Source organism: Onthophagus taurus, chromosome 5 (genome assembly GCF_036711975.1).
Source record: "Onthophagus taurus isolate NC chromosome 5, IU_Otau_3.0, whole genome shotgun sequence".
NCBI lineage: Eukaryota > Metazoa > Arthropoda > Insecta > Coleoptera > Scarabaeidae > Onthophagus > Onthophagus taurus.
In genome coordinates this window covers 3991620-3999644 of record NC_091970.1, presented here as the reverse complement: position 1 = coordinate 3999644, position 8025 = coordinate 3991620, and positions in this window count along the sequence as shown.

Here is an 8025-nt window from a genome sequence, read left to right as displayed (position 1 = left end):
TTATGTTAATCTCTTCTCTACAACAAGAACAAAATCATTTTACATTTTAAAGTATATCAAAATTCAACATATCAAAACGCGGTGATTATTGTCGATGTGGAAACGTTGTGGCGTATTCAAACGGTGAAAGATTAATACTCTCCGTTAACAATAAAGCTGAACGGACGAAGGAGGAACGTTATTAGGATGGACTAATGAGTTTTTTCTGAGAATCTATCTCACGCCGGATTCAAGCTTCTTTTGTCGAATTTTTCATGGACAGACTCAAATTTCAATTAAAAAAAACTAGCAATTAAAGCATCCACAATTTATTGTTAAACATAAAATCAACACGCTTTATCGCTTTTATAATAACCAGGATATTTTTTCCTCCTCAATGTTTTCTCAATTTTCATACACATCCTATTTAGTAACGTGCAAAGTGCGCAAACCCTGCAAATCGTCACGCTACAGAGTACAATCGTGTAACAAGCCAATATTAGAGTCAACTCCATTTAAAACTTCATATACCAGAATTTAATTTGTTATATAATTTTGACGTTTTTTTATAATGACAGAAAAGTCAAATTTATTTTTATTTTTTTTTAGATGTTTTGATTATTAGGACGTTTGGTATTGAAAACGTCATTAGATAATATGACAACTTCATGTCATAAAATATATTGGTTAAATATCTTGAGATTTTATTTGGTTGACAGTTAATGCGATTAAATAAGAATTTAAAAAAATCATACGGTTAGTTTTTCGAACATTAATGCTACTACCTCGGCAGCTAAGCTGCCTCAGCTTCTGACACTATATGAGTCTATATGTCTTTATTGAACAATAAGGTTTACAGTTAATGTTCAAATATTTGCACTACTGCCTCAGCAACATAGCTGTCTCGGAAACTTAATAACAATATTTACTTCAACAAAAGGTTTTATATTATCAATATTAAAAATCATATACAGGCTGTTTCATTTAATCCAACAGAACGAAAAGTCAACAAATAAGTATCAATAACAATATACAACAATCTAGTGTTGTATATTTTAGATCAAAATGCAATGGAATAAAAAAATAATTGGGGTTGCTGACTTTTTGGCGCACACTGTATATTAAATCTTAAGGCCTCTCTTAGTCCAGATCAGATGATATCGGATATTTTATATCTTGTTACGCGTCATAGTCGAGCGAGCGCGGAATCTTCTCTTCGAGAGTTTGTTGCCCTCGACGCATCTAAAAAAACTTTAAATTTTCTATATAATTTTCTTTATCATTTTGATTGTTACGCAATTAATCTAAAACGTTGTATTCTCGTTTACTTTGTGCCTAGATGGCGCTCGCTTAATCTGATTATCCGATCGCGATCTAACGACTCTCGCGCTGTTCATTGCTAATCTATACTTTACTTAATTAAGTCTTCTTGTTAACTTCTCTGTCATCCTTTTTCGTCTTTGTTCGCCAAGTTTCATTTAAATAATTTAAATCTTAATAATTATTCGAATTGAGATTGATGATTTTAGTGGCGTTTATTTAAAGTTCCATTAATTATAATTAAAAGATAATTAATATCGCATCGAGATTGAATGGAGAGTAGTTAATAATGAAATAGAGGGAGTTTTCTAAATCCGCGGGGAGTCGCTGCGTAGGTTATAAATCAATATTAAACGTATAAATCATTAAATTGATTCAAAGCTTTCGAAATGTAAATAATCTAATAACACTTTACAATCTCTGCGTAGGTGTAAAATAAAAAAAAAAAAAAGCGAATTAAAAATATTCTTATTAACGTTTCTATTGAATATTATTGGTCACGATCTGATTTCGCAATCGAAAAGGAGAAAACGGAATTGTCTTTACCAAGAAGTAAGAACCTCGGTCACAAAGGCCGCGCTAATTAAAAGTGCACAACAATCAATTTAAATTATCTATTCCCGGCCGGGGCACGATCAAAATAGAGCGAGAGAATGAGAGATCTATCTCAAGAAAGAGTTCTCTTCTTATTTTCGCTCTGTTACAAATCGTTACCAAGCGCCGTAACAATGATAGATCTCGAGAGTTGAAACGACCACGACCACAAAGAGAACCGACCAAAGTGCTGCTACTCGGAATGTCGGTTTGTGTTAAGTCATTTTGGACTAATCAACTTTTGTTGCAACCATACGAATCACTCTTACATCAAATAAATAAATAACGTGATGTCACAACTTACTACGTTAAATGATGACATCTGTCAGAAGTTTGCATCAAATCGGATCGAATTAATAATAATTTTAAATCCTTTTTTGAAATTGACAATGCCCGGTCGTAAAGTTTAATGGTGAATAGGAAACGTGAATATTGGTCGATTGTCGTCATGGTCGAGATCATCGCAGAGCAGAAGAAAAGATCCCCACAATGGATGAATTCTTAGATTTTTCTCGATTTCGTTACGGTTCAACGATTTTTCACACTGGAACTATTCTCAACATTTTTCGTGGCACGTTTAAACGCGTGACATCGAATAAAAATGTCTTGTTACGGTTAAAATCGTCGAAAAAATGTCTATTATAATAAGAAAGAAATAAAAAATATATATATATATATATCATTTAAATTAACCTAAAGTGATATATAGTAAAATATGATGTAGGTAAAAGTAAAAACTTGAGAAATACTAAAATGTTTAATTCAATTCAAGCAGACATGTTTCGAAACTAATGTTTCAACTAACTAGGTCTAATAAGTCAAAAAGTTATGACAAAACAAAGTTATGTTTTCTTTAATAGAACACCTGTATATTATTCCATATTTTGGCCTATCTCGAAATTTTTAACAAAATTCATGGAGCACATCATACATCTAAACTTAACCGATCCTGTATTATAAAATGTTTTAGACCAAAAGGTCAGGATGAACACTCCACACAAAAAAAAAATGTCAGAACCGTAGTTGCAATGGAACCAAAAAAATTAGGATGTTGCTGACTTTTTTGTGCACACTGTATAAAAGAATTTATTATAGATATATTGGTTAACGAGGTAAATTTTTTCATCTTTGCCCATTTTCAGTTTCAATTACAGGAATCGAGGCGTGATTATACCCAGCCGCGTGATTACACTTAATAGATACGCGCTTACTTCACCTTCTATTATCGAAAATCAATACACGACAGAGTTTCTCTCGAAATAATGGGGAACCTTACAGCGTCTAATTACCTCTGGAAATGAATCTTTTTCTTTTTGTCGTCGCATCATCTGGGAATTCGCGTTGTGGTATGAAGGAATCCTCTACTTTAATGGATTATATTAAATATTTATGACGGATTAGTTGCTGTGGGCATCCACACGGAATTAATTAGAATAACTTAAAGGAGTCAATACCCTAAACTGGTTCAACTGAACCTAACTTAAAATTCCCGCCTAAACATTTTAAAATAAAATAGGCCCGCAACAAAAGGTAAACATAGAGTTAAGTAGAAACTTGCGATCGTAAATAATCGTATAAACCGCAAAATTAGTGCTTGAAGGTTGTAAAACTCGAAGCGGGTGGCTAAGCTCAAAGTTTATTGTTGCCCCGTGTTTTACGGCTCGTAAAGATGACCTTTTATTACCCCCTTAACGTTTAACGTTACGTTTCAATGAACGGAACGGGTATTTTGCAATCCCGGAAACCCAAAAATCATATTTGCAAATATCGATAATAAATTTGATCGTTTTACGAGTTCAACTACGTTTATGTAGTATTTAATAATTTTTTTCGTCTATTTTTCACCGTAATATTGTGGAATTACGGGTTGCGCACATGAGTTATACAACGGGAAGCGATTCGCGGCCGTCTCGGTGGCCCCATTTCGCTCCGCGCTCCGCGGTTAACGAAACGGCCCCACAAATCAGCCAGACGCTGAACCAGACGCGCCTCGAGCCACGTGTTCTGTTCCAAACGATTTGATTTATCGTAAACCGTACGAAGAATAAAGAAAACTTAAAACACTTTTACAACAAAGAGAAACTATTAAAGTGGATTTATCTTGTATCTTCCCCCTCCCGTTTCCACTCCGCCCAAAAATGGTCAACAAGAATTCCATTCGGGGATATCATTGGAGTTATTCCGAGTTTTTTTAATGTAACCCGAGTACAAGTTGTAGAACAATAGGCAATGTTAACCGGTAGATGGTGCGATTGTAGCCTGGTATGCACGATAAATACTTTGTACCGAATAAGTATCCCATTAGGTTTACTTATTCCTTTACAAATATAAATTATATTTATTCAAAAATTTATTTAAAAATGAAAAATTAAAAAAGTAGTAGTTAATTAAATTAAATTGGTCTTTAAAGTCGATATAGTTTGTAAAGATCTGAAGAGTCCTATGAAAAGACATCTCTTGATCGTTCTCGGATGGACGGGGCTCCGTTAAAACTGTTTTAGTACCGCGTTTCGGACGCTATCTAGACGTGTAATTGACAGGTCAATGGTACGTTATAATCCCGGGGCACTTCAGACTGACTTATTCGCGTTTTAAAACCGAGATATCGATGGAAATAAACCAGAAAATCAAAAAAACGCATCAATATACCATGCCATCTGGTTGTCGTCTATTACAACTAAATTTTATTCGTAAATATTAAAAAAATCCATTTAACTTGATATTCATAACTTCATTTTCAAAACCTCTTATATCATTAGATTTTAAATCATATAGAATACCATATCATATTTTATCAGCGTAGGACGGACATTTTCAAAGATTTTTTTTATCCAACCCAATCCATCAAGAATTATTATGTTAAATATGATCCCATTATTCTAGCTTTAATATCCTTCAAATATCATAACTTAATGATGCCATAACCTCTATGTCGGTTAGTATAATTCATAATATTAAGTTATATCATGTTATACTATGCCTTGTAACATATTTGCTTACAATATGAAATATGACACATGATGATCGGATATATCATTTTAAACTATATCAACCCAACCCATCAAGAATTGTTATCATCATGAACATCTCATTAATCTAGCTTCAGTATCAATTAAATATCATAATCTTGTAGCATATTTACTTACAATATGACATATGATATTAAAACATATCATATATGACGACTGATCGGTAGAAGAATGCAGGGAGTTAGACTGAGGGGACGGCAGAGATTGAGACGGGAGGAAGCAGTCAACTAGGACGCTAGGGTGGTGGTCGGGAGTAAGAGTTGGAGAAGAAAGGCCAAGAACAGGGATGAATGGAGGCAGAGGCCGTAGGAGGCCAAGGGTCGATACGGACTGTAGAGCCATAGGTACTAATGTATATTATATAAATGTTATAAATGATTATTTCAATAGTGCAGGTCTTAGTATTACGTTATATCATGTTTTATAGCCTAATTTGCTTGAAAGAAGTATATGATATAAAGTCATATCCTGTGATAGATGTCATAATGGACATCATATAGACATTATAAGTGTTTATTTCATAAGCGCAGCTCTCAATATCCTGTTATATCAAGTCTTGTAGCATTTTCTTACAATATAACATAATATCGAGTCATATCGTATCGTAAATGTTATAATATATATCATATAGACATTATAAATCATTATCTTTTAGTATATTTGCTTTGAACAAGTTATATGACATTAAATATCATATACAAAAAGCAGCTTTGATCGCTTTTCTTCTTTATCTTGTATCATATCGAACAGCATCACATCACATCTCATCTCAATACAATGTATCGTTAGTAATACATCAATCACTAATCTTTATCATATGATTAATCATATTAAATTTGCTAATAACAATCATATCATATCCTACTAACTTATAACATATCATAATTCATATTAAAAGCTGATTTGTAAGTTCTCGCTATCTTATATACCATGCATTATGATAAATATGCCCAATATTATGCTTTTTATTCCCATATCATTATCTCTTTACCATAACTTATACATCACATTCTCATAGAGTCTCATCATATCGTATCATAAAATATCATATCATATATGCTTACCCTTACTTAAATCATTCAGTATATTTCATATCAAAAATCATTTTATTTTCATCTTTTTAAAATGTCAACCCTCTATTATGATAGTCCTGTCTCATAACTGATCTTGTATCTAAGTGTAGAGTATTTCATGAAAGCGAGTTAATAAGAATAGTGCGAAAGCAATTTCTTATTCGTAATTTTTTTTAGTTAAACGACTGAAACGCTTTAAATGTCAAACGTAGGCATGATTAACACGGCTAATTGCCCGCGGGGCCGTAACCGTAAGCGCGGTCGTTTTCCCTTCGTCGTCGTCGCAGTCGTCGTCGCCGCCGCCGATTGTTTGTAAATATCAGCGCTCGCGTCGGTATTTAGAACAAAAGTCCGCAAAGCCATAAATTAAGCGCATTAAATAATTGTAATTTATGGGCGGCCGACTCTCGACCACCATCTGACATTTTCAACCTCCACTTCTCCACAACACACACACACTCACACATATATATATATATAATACTCTAGCTTCGTCCTGATATCGTTACCCGGAATACAACGATTTTCAACGGCGACCACTTTTCGCCCACACAAATCTTCTCGAGGCTACCATTTTTTTTATTTGCAATTAAGGGTGCAATATCTCAAGCGAAACGCGATTGTATGTCTAACCCTGCCCGACCGTTATCGTTATAAGAAGAAGAAAAGAGCACCACTATGGGCTGGTCTAGTCGTTCAGACACATTCCATTCCTTGTTACTTGTAACCATGGAGGATTGATATATCCAACCGGAACGATCTAAAAACCCTATTCAAACCCAACTAGTTTATTTAAACCAATATAATCTAGTTTTTTGAATTTTAATAAGTAACGGTGAAAGTAAATATCTTTTTAGTAACCCTTAATTGGTTGCGTGTTACTTTAGCGCAGTAAGATTATTAAATCAAGGTTGTTAAAGAAAAGCGTCGGATTAGTTTTGGTGGTTTTGTTGTCGTATATAACGCGTTTCTGATTAATTAAGCTAAAAGAGAACCTGGGTTTATCATTTTTTTGTCGTGAAATTGAGAGAGCGCGCCCCGGATTCGAGTTATAAATATAAATGGACCGCGTTAAACTATTTATAGGAGCAATTAACATTTCCCTTGCGGTCGTAAACAATATTTTAACGAAAATTACCATACGCACGACCCGCTTTGGAATAATAATTTTGCACTCTCTCTCTATCTCTTATAATAAACAAATTTTTTTTAAATAAATTGATACATCTATAAAGTAGTACTTACATAGTAAACTTGTTTGCGGAACACCTGCGTTGAATGGAGCAAGTTGGAGCCTTCGGGAGAGGCGGCTTCGTTCGGTTCCGCGGAGAGTAAAAGAAGAGAGGTTTAAAAAGAATTGAAAAAAAAATCTCAACACAATGCGCCCGGGTATGTGGGCGCGATATGCATCGTAGATCACCGCGGATAAAGTCCGAACGGCTATTACCGTGAGCTAGATAAGTCGAACGACCTGTTCGGACACGACATCCGGCAGCATTCAAAAAAAGGGAGTCTCAAAATTCTCAAAAATTAACTTTGTAGTTTCGAAAATAAATGGTCTCATTTGCATTGGGAACACCGATACCCGTTGAGATTAAGTCGGCGCGCGTGCGGCGCGATTAATTGCGATTTTATACGTCGAATATTTTGTCCGCACCTTGCTAAACAACGGCAAAACTACGCTCATTACAACACGTTAACTAGAATTATATTATTTTCGAAGGGAAACCACCTCAAACGTTTATTGTAATTACTTCAAATTCCGACCCAACCCAAACATCAAAAGGTGTTTAATATTAAAAAAATTTAAATGTAACGAAATTAATATATCAAGTTTCAATACAACAAAAATCGATTGTATAATACCCGATGAAACGGCTTCTAAGAAGAAAACAAGGCGGATCCTGATCCTGTCGGATTCCAATCGAGAATAAACGAATAGATAACAATTTATAACAATGTTGGGTCAGTGGTTCGCAAAACTTTATAATTTCATCTAATATTTTATTTCAATTAGTTGAGTATACACA